This window comes from Rosa rugosa, chromosome 2, assembly GCF_958449725.1.
Source record: "Rosa rugosa chromosome 2, drRosRugo1.1, whole genome shotgun sequence".
Classification (NCBI taxonomy): Eukaryota; Viridiplantae; Streptophyta; class Magnoliopsida; order Rosales; family Rosaceae; genus Rosa; species Rosa rugosa.
The window spans coordinates 4022428-4035876 of NC_084821.1; the positions used below are offsets into that span (position 1 = coordinate 4022428).

Below are 13449 nucleotides of genomic sequence, written 5' to 3' on the forward strand. Positions count from 1 at the left end.
AATAATGACGAAATCGTTATTTCCTTGCTAATTGATGAGCAAATAGTTCTTCGTAAAACACAGACTTTTAGAGAGGAAACCATTCTTTTGTGCCATTGAGTTTGGCAGGTTTTACATAAATTTTTCGCCAAACAAATAAAGACGAGATCATTATTTCCTCGCTAATTGCTTCTTTTGATGAGGAAATAGTTTCTCGTAAAACACGGACTTTTAGCGATGAAATCATACTTTTGTCGCATTAAATTTAGCGGGTTTTGCATAATTTTCCGCCAAACTAATAACGACAAAATCCTTATTTTTTCCCTAATTGCTTCTTTTGACGAGGAAATAGTTCCTCGTAAAACACAGACTTTTAGCGACGAAACCATACTTTTGTCGCCATTGAATTTGGTGGGTATTACATAATTTTCCGTTGAAACTAATAGTGACAAAATTGTTATTTCCTCGCTAATTGCTTCTTTTGACGAGGAAATAGAATTCTCGCTAACTCTATTTTTGTTGCCATTAAATATGGTAGGTTTTACATAATTTTCCACCAAACAAATAACGACGAAATCGTTATTTCCTCGCCAATTGCTTATTTTGACGAGGAAATAGTTCCTCGTAAAACCCAGATTTTTAGCGAAGAAACCATAGTTTTGTCACTTTTGAATTTGACGGGTTTTACATAATTTTCTGCCAAACTAATAATGACGAAATTATTATTTCCTCGTTGAAAGTCATTTTCGCGATGAAAAAATTCCTCACCCGAGTCTCATATTTCCTCGCTAATAACATGTTAATTTAGGAGACCAAACTATGATGAACCGAAACTTCGTCGTAGAAAATGGTGTACAATGAAGAAAATATGTTTCTCGCAAAAAACCTAATGACATTTAGTGAGGAATCAAAATATTCCTCGTAAAAAGTGACATTTATTGAGGAAAATAAATTCCTCATAAAAAAATCGGTCGCTAAAAAGATTTTCTGTCGCAGCGTGCCACTGCTGTGTGTTTTGATTACGTCTACGTGTTTGCTCTGGAAAATGGACATCTGCTTCTTTGTTCTACACAGAGAGAGAGAGAGGGGTGGAGAAAGGGAATGGGTTCTGCTTTCGCATCTAGGCTGATTGAGGGTTAAGGGACTCATCCAATTCGCAATAGCATCATGTTATCAAAATGAACATGAACTAAGAATCAGCGAGTGTGGAAGAGGAGGGATTTACTTGATGTCCTGCAAATATTGGTGTTACGCCATTTGCAGAGAAGAGTGTGCAGGCTTGCGATCGCTGTTGAGGTCCAAAGACCAAGTCTCCTGTAATTAGATTTCCTTGATTCTTCTCAATTAGTTTATGGGTTCATAAGTTGGATTGGATTTTACACTAAAGTTTCAGTCTTGATTTCAATTGGGATCTTTTTGCTCTTTGATTTCTGCTAATTTTATTCAATTGGGTATAGCATGAGAAGTTTAGGCATATTTGATCGGGTGAGCAATTGTGTATCATTGATTTCCTATTATAGTTTGCATAATAGTGGCTTTTGGGTTTTCAGAGGGCAAAACCATTTGGGTTCTGCAGACGAAGAGAAAAAGAGAGGAAGCAAAGTGCAATTCTTTGTGACTGATAACATGACCCTAATTAACACAGTATATTACCATCCGACTTTCATGTCATAATCTTGAATGTCTGCATTATTGTTTATGCAAATAGAAGATAAACTAATTTAACAAAAACTTATCCAAGGTTTCATTTTTTTTTTCTGCGTTCACTTTAGGGTTTAGGGTTTAGGATATACTTGATTTAGAGGAATTGCATACTGTGAGGTGAATAAGGTCGGCAAGTTCTGTGGCAAGGTCAGTCTGTTTTGCTGCTGAAATTTTGATATATTTTTTTAATGTTATCTAAGGGTGTTCAATTTCTGTGCATATCGTAATCAGCTAGACTGTTAAGTTACCATCATTGCCTACTTATGGATATGTGGTATGAAAGTGAAATTTCTGTGTATAATGCCATTCTTCTTGCTTTATTATCGATTTTTGAGGTGAATTGAGTGTAATGGATTTGGTTACTTAATTGGATGAATTGACATGTTTTTATAAGTTCAAAACTGTGGCTATGGTTAGTATATAATATATATCGAGTGATGATCTCTCTAGGGTTGTGGGATTCATTTTATTTAGAGAAAGGAGTGACCTTTGACTCTTTGAGCATGTTCATGAATTTTTTAGATCTGTGAAAATTTCCCCCTTTTTTTTTTTTTAAGGTGTGAATCTATTTCGCTGACTTTTCGTTTTGGTTTTGAATAGGCAGGTGTTTAGAGAGGTACAGGTAGGAACATTCCAACAAAAAATTGGATGCTGCTGTAAGTCAATCTCATTTCCCAGATCTACATGCTAAATTCTCCTAAATATGAAATTTTTTGGGTCAAATTTTGAATGATTTGAATTAGTCTATTGTATTTTCTTTGACATTATTGACCAGGTTGGCAAAACTGGTGGTGAGAAATGACAATCGTTTTCTGATGTTGTGAGTTTTCATGCTTTCTTTTTGTAAATAATTTGTTTATTGTTGGAATATTCTCCAATAGTTTTCTGATTGTTGCTTTTAGGTAAAAAATATATAGGAGAAAGAACCCTACTAGGTGAAGGCAGAGAAGAGGAAGGTTGAATACAACAAGAACATGGATGTGTACGAAAAGAAACAAGTAAGTGTTTCTGTTTTAATTGTTAATCTCCAGGTTTCATCCTTTATGTCTTTTTGTGAGATTTGTTGTTTAATTATGCACAGTAGGCTGAAGGAGATAATAGAGCTGAGGAGTTTTTGGCTATGTGTTAATTTATATTTGATTTCAACATATATCATGCTCCTTTTATGAATCCTACCATTAGCCAACCTCTATCAATGGGAACCGGAAAGTAGGAGTCACAACACTTTTCCTTATTGGATTAGTACAATTAGCTGTTCTGTACATCAACCTGCATACACATTAAAAAAGATACTATTGACAATATGTAGGACTCCCTTTTCTTTTTATTAGTCATCAACATTTTTTTTTACTGTGGCTTTTAATGACAAATTTAAACCCAGTTCGTTTTTTTGCCCCAGTTTATGTACAAAATTTGGGTTCCTGTTTCTTTAAAGTTTTATTTTGGGTTCTGATTCGGGGTCATTTTGATGCAGCAAATCTGATATAACTCCCCTAGGTCCACTCCTTGACAAGACTGAGCTTTATTTCACCAAGGTAAACTCAACCTCCTATACAAAAAATTTAAGTTCATGTATTTTGATTATCTCTGCATTCTTCCATGATTACAAAGGAACTCCATAAGAAAGCTGACAGGTGAGATGTCGATCACTTCCATTTTTTTCGAAGTCGTATTTTTCCCCCCTTCAAAGGTGCTTATTCCAGTTATTGTCTGGTTTTGGATTAATTGTGTATGCTTTTTCCCCCCTTCACAACAAGTTCCTAGCTTTTGCTTATTTCAAATACTATCTACACTCATGTTTGTTTACCTCTGTTTATTGCGTTGCTGAATTTCAAGTTTGGTATGATTCAGTCTATAAAAGATTTAAGATACAAGCAAGGATGTGGTTAATTTAGTATAAAATTGGAATTGCATTTTGCATTAGTTTGTAGTTGCTTTTGTCTATTGACTTCGTGTGAATAACAGCAACATTTAGATCATTAGATTTATGCGTAAGCTTGAAGTGATTTTTGCTCTCTGTATTGTTGTTTTTAACTTTTCCTTTGGGTATATCTCTATTTTGCTATTGGTGGCTATTAACTCATTCTTTTATTTGATCCGGGTTTATTTTTGAACCATTATGTGCCTTTTTTGTTTGTCTTTTTAATATATAAATCAGCTTATGCATAAAAAAAGTACCTTTGTTTTTGTTCATATTTTTGGTTTACAGCTTTTTTATTAATCATGTTTCTGGCCTTCTTCTTAAGGTTCCTGCCAATTGAACAGTCATTTTCCCCCTCAGTTTTCGTTTTGTTCTGTTGCAGTTGAAATGCAATTTAAAATGAAAATTACAACCTACTTTATATTTGTTAACTTTTTATTTCTTCAGAAATTTCAGATGCTAATGCTGTAGAAACTTTCACCTTTGTGTAGAATCAATGACAAGATGGACCTATTTGAAGAGAAGCAAGTTGTTGGTTAGATGATAGAAACAATTGTGCATTCAACCAACTGCGAGTTGTCAAAGTAAGTGACATTTCCGGCATGGCACCTGAACTAGCACTCATCAGATTTCTGCTTTTAAATTCAATTGTGATTGAGAAGATAATTGTTGATGATTGGTGTGATACCTTACTTGATACAAAAACTTCTCGGTTACATAAACTTTTTTGACGATTTAATATTGGGATATCTTCTGTTGTCCAAAATGATGATCAGCTTTTACTTTATATTTTAGAAGGGTAGGTAGGCTGAATAAGTGAACGCAGAAAAAAAAATGAAACCTTGGATGAGTTTTTGTTAAAATTAGTTTATCTTCTATTTGCAGAAACAATAATGCAGACATTCAAGATTATGACATGAAAGTCGGATGGTAATATACTGTGTTAATTAGGGTCATGTTATCAGTCACAGAGAATTGAACTTTGCTTCCTCATAAGTTGGTCCTACACTGTTCCTAAGCACTGTTCATAACTGTTCACCTGCAAAATGGCAGTTCTGCCCTCGAGTTGTATACAGAGATAAAAAAGGCGTCAGTTATATGGTGTGTTCTGGAAGCCTTCATCGCATTTAGTCACATGCAAATCGATCTATTTTCCTCTTTCTCTTGCCAGTCGCAGTGAATCCAATCCAAATCGCTCTTGCTCTTACTCGAATCAACAAATTTCTCTCGCTCTCCTCGCACAAAAATCCAAAACCGAGATAGAAATACATTTCCTGCTCAAAATCTCAAACTTGCTACCGGTCAGTTTATTGTTTTGAGGTATCGTTGGTTAGTCTGGATCTTTGTGTTTTGAAATAGATGTTGTGCTTGATTTAGATGGATGCAATTGGGCTTTATTCCATTGTTTTGATAATGGGTATGTGATTTAATCTCAATATATATATATATATATATATATGTTTCCTACAGATCAATCGGCTTTGGTGGAATCTTGAATCTCCAATTGCCAGCCGGGTTCAAATCTTCTTCAGTTGCTTCTGAGATCAATATTGGAGCAAACCCAGACTCGATTATGGAATCCATCAGTTGAGGTAAATCCCCATCTCGTTCTTTCCAATTCTTTCTGTCCTCGATCATATTTTCATTTTTTTGCTGCATCATGATTATATATGCTTGGTTTCTTCAAATTTGCAATATTGGACTCCTTTCCAATCACTATGTTAATCTCATAACTCGGGCTCTGATTTGTCCAAATTTGCTTTACCAAGTTATAGTAATGAAAAACACATTTTTAGAAAAGAGACAAATTGTTGGGGTTCTGCAGAGACCAACCAAATATTCTTTAGCGTTTTCCTTTTAGTCAATATTGGATATTTTCTGGCATGTAGGTTAGTTGGTTTACAATTTCCTGGAATGCTTCAGGTTAAAAAAGACCCACTTCAGATTGTTAAGGATTCTGCTGCATTGAATGTGTTTAGAGAAGTGAAGGTGTCTGATAAGAAGAAGATTATTGTATCAGGTTCGTTTTGATTTGTTTAATCTGTGTTTCTAGGTTTGTTGGGTTTGATTTGTTTCCTGCTCTAATTTGGTGAACCTGTGAATGGTAAAGATGTGAGCTTTGCAAATGCACATAGAGGTTTCTGTAGTTTATATTGGGGTAGTGAAGAAAGTAGATAACTCAGATAAAAGGAAGAAGGGGACGGGAACAATCGGTATTTTTTTTTTCTTTCTTTCCAGAATCACAACTTTAACTGACCTCAATCACTCCCTGAAGAAGCTGTTAATTTATCCTGGAAGTCAACAAATAATGTTCTGTGCAATGCTCTTTGTTTTTTTTTTTTTGTAGTTTAGAAGAGGTTAGCACATTTTCTGTTTTTCGTGTTTGTAATGTAAGTTTCAGTAGTAAAGTTATGGTTTTGTTTTCGTTTTGTGGTGGTCTGCAGATCTGGAAATCTAGGGCGACCAAAAGGGAGTAAGAAATGCAGACACAAACTAAACTCATGAAGAGGAACAACTCCATGATTGGGTAAGATTTTTACTGAGTCTTGCCTTTAGTTTACAATTTTTACTGAGCATAATCAAGTTTAAGGCTTTGTGATGCTGAAGCTGAAATATTTAGGTAGACTGGTAGTCGTGTATGAAATATTTACCTCTTGAATTTATTTTCTGTACTTCTTTCTAAAAATCCGATTCGTTACATTGGTGATTGTTTCATGAATGTCAAATCTATCAAACTAGTAAGCATGTTTCTGGTACTTGAATGTTTTTGGTTGTGATTTCATTTGACTTATGCTAAAACCTTTCAAATTTTTCATGATTCCAGCTCATCTATCAAAATAGTAAGCATGTTTCTGGTACTTGAATGTTTTTGGTTGTGATTTCATTTGACTTATGCTAAAACCTTTCAATTTTTTCATGATTCCAGCTCTCTCTTTCTCACTGCCAATTTGAGAATAAACAGTCTTCGCTCTGCTCAAATGTATTTCCCTAGACTCTTTTATGCCAACAAGAGTAACACTTTGTAGCTGATAAGTGAACAAAGAATTAATACCAAACAAGGTATGTACACTGCAATCATGATGAATATGTAAAGTAATCATCTAGATTTTGTCACAAAAATACCATGCCGGAAAGACTAACTTGCTCAAGTACAACACCAATGCAGTGATGCCAGGAGTAGCTCTACATAGGTTCAAAGAACACCCAGTATGATTATCTTACAGTATTAATGACCAAATAACTAAACTCTTAGTTAATGGTTGATTTGAAGTAATCGTTGCTCTGTTTGCAGGTGGACTTCTCTTTATTAGTAGTAACTTGTAGTATGTTACAAGCTCGACCTTGGTGCTATTCATATTCTCGAAATCCATAAGTAGTACACATGTGAAGCAACAGACTACACATGTGAAGCAACAGACTACACATCTGAAGAACTCATATGGAATGATTGGTTCAATCTTAAATTGTAAGATATTTTCACCAGAACTAACCACTTTTTAATTTGTATATAAATAACATCTTTGGTTAGAATATCTGTCTTTTGGAAAATGTAAATACAGAAGCTTGGCTTAAATATCAGCTCCTGTTCAAGACGTCCATATTTGAAATATCTATATATTCAAGTCTGGTCAAAATTTGTAAAACAACAACATATTTGGTCAATATTTCTTAGTTTGGGGTTACTACTCCATGCGAATAAAATTAAAAATTCATGGAAAAAAAAAATACTACACCGCAGCATGGCGCGGGCAAAATGGGGTTTTGTACTGTTCATTCGATAGTGTCGTGACTCTTTTGCCCTTTTATTCTCTGCCTTTTTACTTGAGTACCCCAGACAAGTGTTCGTCTCCTATGGGACTCCACGTGGCTCTGTTTCTGTGCTCCACGAACAGAGTGCATAAAGAGTTCAAGAACGATCAAGAAAGTGAGAGACAGGGAAAGAACGATAGGGAGAGAAGACCGATTTCAATTCGATCTGTTTCAATTTCCACCAAGATGCGCTCTCTTTGGTTATGTGTTCAGGTATTTTCATGTCTTCTGGTATTTTGACCCATTTCAATTCGATCACTTATTGAGAGAGAGAGAGAGAGAGAGAGAGCCAATTTACCTTCTAATTTCTGAGCTGTTAGTTCGTTCTGCTTTTAATTTATGTTTCTGAATTTGTGATTAATATCAATTCCAACCAGAGAAATAAGTATCTCAATTGTGACGGAGGAAGAAGCAGCTCTAAGCGACTCAGGGTAGGAGAAGAAGACAGACTGTGACTGTAAGTGGGCTCTGAACCATCTTCGTTTATTTCATTCCAGTAATTTCTGGGTATTTATTGTTGTTTCAATGCATTCAAACTGTGACTCTTTGTTCCCTTTTGCCGAAATTTAATGATCCTCTCTTTGAAAATGGGTTGATCTCAAATTGGGTTTCTGTGGCTTGCACTTTTTCATTGATATTGATAGAGGTTTGTAATTTCTTACAGAAAGTCACAGACCCATGTTTAGTTTTTGACTTTGGATTCAGTTTGTATAGTATTTGAAACAGCTAAACTTAAAATCTGTACAAACTGATTGAATTGAAACAAAGTGTATAGCTGTTTCAAATACTATAGAAACTAATAGTATTTGGGATATTAACTAAGCTGTAGCTGTGCAAGCGTTTTGGTTTGCTATTGCAATAGCCAGCAAATCACACAAAGCTACATTAATTTCAACGAAATTTTGGCCACTTGGTCATAATCCCTTTAATGCAATGTCCTGCTTTTTTCTCCTCATCATAATATTTTGTTTAGTTGCATGTACTTTTGATTCTATCTGGGTTCTTTTATTAACAATATGATAGAGCTCCTTCTTTTACTAAATTGTCAGCAAACTTCAAATTGATATGTTTGTCAACAAACATGAATTTTGCCTTTTTTATTGTTTAGTAAATGCTTAAGTTCATGGTTTTGAATGGAAAACTTTGAAACCAGAAGTCTTTACTTTGATTTTATTGACATTTTAATATTTAGTACTATTTGGTTTGGTTCTCCGAATTTGTTAGGATTTTATACTCACTGACGCTGTTATTTGGTTTCAAATAGGGAAAGCTTTTTTGAAGCAGCTGAAAGTGTTCCTGGGGTAATTTTTTTCAACTTAGTTCTTTGTTATTTAGATATGGTTTTATTGAATTCGATTGTGATCTGTATTCTTATCGATTTTGTGACAGTTTTGGATGAAAGAAAGCAGGGATAGTTTTGATTCTCTGTGATATGGAGGTACTCCTTGATTAATGACTAAGATTGCTTTTGCTACTGTCTTGCAATTTCAAAATTGGAGTAGAATAAACTTCTGGATTCTGCCTTACATGACAGATTTTGTCTGACCACTTTGGTTGCAATTTTTGCATCCCTTGGATTTTCAGTTAATGCCATGGAAATTGGTGAATAAGCTTGACTTTGAGCTTCATTCAGTTGCTATGTCCTGCTCTTGATGAACTCAAGTTAGAGTGAGTTTTAGGATGATACTGAATGTTGGATTAGTTTGACCAATAGTGCTTGGTGCAAGAGCAACTTATTTGTTCTTGCCTCACTATCCCAGACATCATTCACCATATGTATCGGTTCAAAATCCATCTGTGAATTTCAATATTGGTGGATAACATACAGTCACATCATGAAAACATAAATTAAGATATACTAAGGTAATTATAGAGAAGATCGAGTTATGTTTACCTTAGTACTAACAGCATCATTTCAAATGGGACAAAATCATGGATTAATTTCATGATTTTCATCGTCTGTGTTTGCAGAGATCCATTCACTTCCAATTGTCATGACCGAGACAGAAAGAGGAAGACTCGACAAATACAAAGGTAAGGCGTACTTATGCAGATTGCAGATTAAAGTTTTGAGTCCTGAAATTTTTTCTGATGCAAAGCCTATTATGGCAGATTTTACATGACTATCCAGAACCTTCCTACACCATGGATCCTATTCAAATACAAGTTGTCTGTAGATTTGTAAACTTTGGCATTAATAGTACAGAATGTACTCATTTTCTAATGGTTGCTATTGCATAGTATATTTTAGGAAGATTTAGTAGCGCGGTATGTTCAGAACTCTAATCTACATGCCTTTCTTCAAAAATAGGCCACTTCAAAAATAGTATATTTTGGAGCATCTGTCAAAAGATCTGAATCCATGAAGTCAAGGTTGTTGTGTTGCCACTCCTGAGAGATTCTATTTGTTTCAGTGCAGAGACAGAGAGAGAGTGTGAAAGGAAAACAGGAGTGATCGATCTGGATTTGTTTGACAAGAGGTGTAGAGATAGAGAGAAACTGTGAAAGGAGAAGATCAGAAGGAATCAATGTTGGACAAGAGGCTTCCAATGAAGAAGACAGGACATCAGTTGATAGCAGGTAATTTAGAAAAGAAGAACAGGGATTTGGGTCTGGATTTGTTTTGGATTGCTCATCTATCGGTTTTTTTTTTTTCTTCCATTTTTTCTTCTGATACTGGGTTTTTGTTTTGAAATGCTCCGGTGAATTGATTTCAGACATAAAATTCCTGTCAGCTTCATAGTTATCGCCAAACTTGCATAATTGTTATCAGCTTCAAGCAACAACCTTCATGGTTTTGCATTGGATTATCATTTGAACAGAATATGCAGCTCCATTCAACCTTTTCTTATCTGACTACCTCTTTTTTAATGGCAGCCCACCAGAATCAGCAACAAATGATCTTCTCATCAACGCGAATGAAACACCAACAACAGATGAACCAAATGATGATACCTTTGAAGAACTCATGTAAAGTAACTGGTTCGAAAGATAAATGCAGATTATTTTGATGAGAACTACCTACCTTTGCAATTAGAGTTTAGGAACTCTGGTTAGAATGATCATTTTTTGAACAAATGTTGGTTAAAATACCCGTTTCTGTGCAAAACATCAATTTCTGAAATATGTGAATAGACAAATCTGGTCAAAACTCCAGCTTTTGAATGATAATATTTTAAATTAGTGTTTCTTATAGTTTCTTACCTTATGAATGCAATTGTACTACATACAAAATTTGGGGGAAAATGCAAACCCGCAGCATCGCGCGGGGGTGGTAGCTAGTTATAGAACAATAGTCCTAACACGCCCGGATTCGTCTTTCTCATTGCCAGCACTCGGATCTCGCCGGCGTGACAACTGGTTTTTTCGGCTGAGATGGACGGGCTAGAAAATTGAGCGGAGCGCCGTAACTTTGACGCCGTCGACTGCGGCAGAGCTGGACATGGGTGATCGTCTTCTTCAGATTGCCATTCGTATTTTCATCTTCTCGATGAGAGAGAGAGGGAAAGAAAAAAGGTCGAAATCTCAGCTCTAGAGAGCAGATTTCTGAAAGGGTTTGCTATTTATACCGAGGGTCCTAAAATCCTTCACAATCCATCACTTAATAGAATCCTTCAAAATCGTTGGACTGTTGAATACCACTAGATTTATATTAACTTTTTTCAGATTTTATACCTCAAGAAAATCTTTTAAAATCTTGATTGAATACCTCTAGATTTCCAAAATCCAAAACAATTCAATAGACTCCTAATTGAATACACCATACCTCAAGATTTTAAAAGATTTTTTAAAATCTTGATTGAATACCTCTAGACTTCTAAAATCCAAAACAATTCAATAGACTCCTAATTGAATACACCCTGTTAGAGATTTACCTTCCTATTAGATATCTTATGCATCACTATAAATACCACCCTTGAAAGAATGAAAAAAATCTACTCGTCTTCCGAAGTATGGCTCTTTTTCGAAGATTGTTTACTTCTAAACCCTACTATCATTCTCCTTCTAGACCCAGCTATCCTTCTAGACTCGTCAACCACACATCTGACATTCACTTTACTCTAATGGATTTTATACAAAATCCAACACAGTATGCAGCACAGGACTTGAGAAAGAACTTTGCAATGGATATCATTGAAAATATCCGTTCAGAAAGGGAGATGGGCATTGTTGGTGGATCCCTAGCTTTAAATCACATTAAAGTGATCGGTTCTAGAGCTAGACTTCCACAAGATGAGTACAACTCCTCGGTGCATAAGAATTATATTGAGGGCTACAAAGATTTCTTTGACGACTTATTTGGAGGCAATAGTGAACCATTGGACGACGTGAATTATATAGACATCAAGGCATATGTGAAGGATCTGAAGACAATGTACTGTTTAGTTTATTTATTTTTGACAATAACATTCAATTTTATTATTTATTTATTTATCATTTATACTTTTTTGTTTGCAGAGACCAAATGTTATTGCTGCTTCGCCACCCTTATTTTCAATCAGTGGATGAAGCTCTGAGATTCATTCCATCCACCCTTAAAGAACTTCATGGCTTAAGGGGTAAAACGTTTCCACTTCCAAGAACTGGGGCTAATCAAGCAACCCCCGATCTATTGCTAGTGCCTGACGAACGTCATGTCGATTGGAAACGTGCATACATGCATCTATGCCGCACAAAGAGAGAGAATATTTCAGAGTCAATTTGCAGAATTGAATCTGAAGATTACAGACGTGGATTTACGTCTCTATATAATGCTGGAAAGAATGGCACACCGTATGAAGATACCAATGAGATAGATGAGCTGAAGTTTTATGCAAACGTGTGTCAAAATCTAGTAAGATATATGAAGGTGCGTAAGACATTAATTATTTTAATTGAGTTGTTTCAACAAATGGTTTAAATTGTTTCTTTTTCTTCTGTTTTTCAACAACATTAACATGCAGCGTTTACAAACAGATACGTAGCGAAGGTGATTTATACCAAGCCTTGTGTCGGGCATTTCCAGACGTGCCCAGAAAAGTGTTCAAGTTATTCTGGACCTATGACGGGCAAGTTAACTTGGAGTTTGTCAGACCTCTGATGTAAGTAAAAACAATTCCTTTACTTTTACATGCATATGAACTGCGGATATATAGATGTTTATATGAACTGATCACAGAGAAAGTATTGCATAAGATAGCTATATTTATTAGTTAGATCATTGGCCGGTGATGTGTGGGGAGTGCTGCACTAAGGATATAAATGTCTTTAATTGTGTCTAAAGATATTACATAAACATGCATGTTTGCATCTTCGGGCGTTTGATCGATCGTAATTTATTTACCATCAAACTTTGAGAGATTTGATTTGCTTCTTAAGATCGATAATCATTCTACTATAAATATGCATCTTAAATTTGTTAAGGGTAATATAGGAGTGTTGGGATGTTAAGGATAATATAAGGGGTAATATAGGAGTGTTGGTTAGTGTTGGTTATTTTTACTACTGTTGGCACTTTGCTTTAGTATATAAAGAGAATGTATGTAGTAAAAATGTAATCAGAATTCCAGTCACAATGTAGTCCTAAGCTTTCTCTTTCTTTTCCTTCCTCCTCCTTCCTTCTTCTTTCTTCTTCTTCTTCCATGGTTGAAATTCTTGCAAATTATCAATTTCAAACGGCTGCGTCTGCCTTTAATTGTATCTATACACACACACACGCACACACATGTTTTCATCTTCAGCGTTCGATCAATCATAATTTATTTACCGTCATACTTGAGATATTTGTTTTGCTTGTAAAAAATTGATAATGATTCTATTACAAAGTTGATTGTTAACAAATGACTTTTAACAGGAGCCTTTTTTAAAAGAAAGAGCGGATCTACTTGTAGACAAGCTTGAAGGACAGCAGGCAATTAAGTAGTACGTACGAGGAGAATTTGTTTCTTTTGTTTCCAATTTCCATTTGGACCTTGTTTTTGTTCGAAGTTAAATTTAAGTCTAGAGTTTCTTGTTCTTAGTCTAATTCCTATTTACTTTCGAAATAGTATGCAAGC

At 35.1% G+C, this 13449-nt stretch overlaps 1 long non-coding RNA gene across 19 annotated transcripts; it reads left to right on the plus strand.

Moving 5' to 3' along the window:
* Positions 1-1018: 1018 nt before the first annotated feature.
* On the plus strand, positions 1019-10609 carry LOC133734498 (uncharacterized). Of its 19 annotated transcripts, XR_009858365.1 has the most exons (22): positions 1019-1295; positions 2284-2339; positions 2459-2503; positions 2586-2681; positions 3158-3218; positions 4096-4188; positions 4490-4924; positions 5075-5196; positions 5528-5624; positions 6049-6131; positions 6531-6664; positions 6771-6811; positions 6897-7070; positions 7440-7627; positions 7792-7871; positions 8679-8715; positions 8804-8852; positions 8999-9082; positions 9386-9448; positions 9527-9682; positions 9829-9994; positions 10292-10609. It is a non-coding gene; the product is annotated as an uncharacterized LOC133734498 (long non-coding RNA). The 19 variants fall into 19 exon arrangements; XR_009858351.1 differs by lacking the exons at positions 8999-9082; positions 9527-9682 and adding an exon at positions 1752-1830; XR_009858352.1 differs by lacking the exons at positions 8999-9082; positions 9527-9682 and adding an exon at positions 1752-1830 and having other exon boundaries at positions 2288-2339.
* The last annotated feature ends 2840 nt before the right edge of the window (positions 10610-13449 follow it).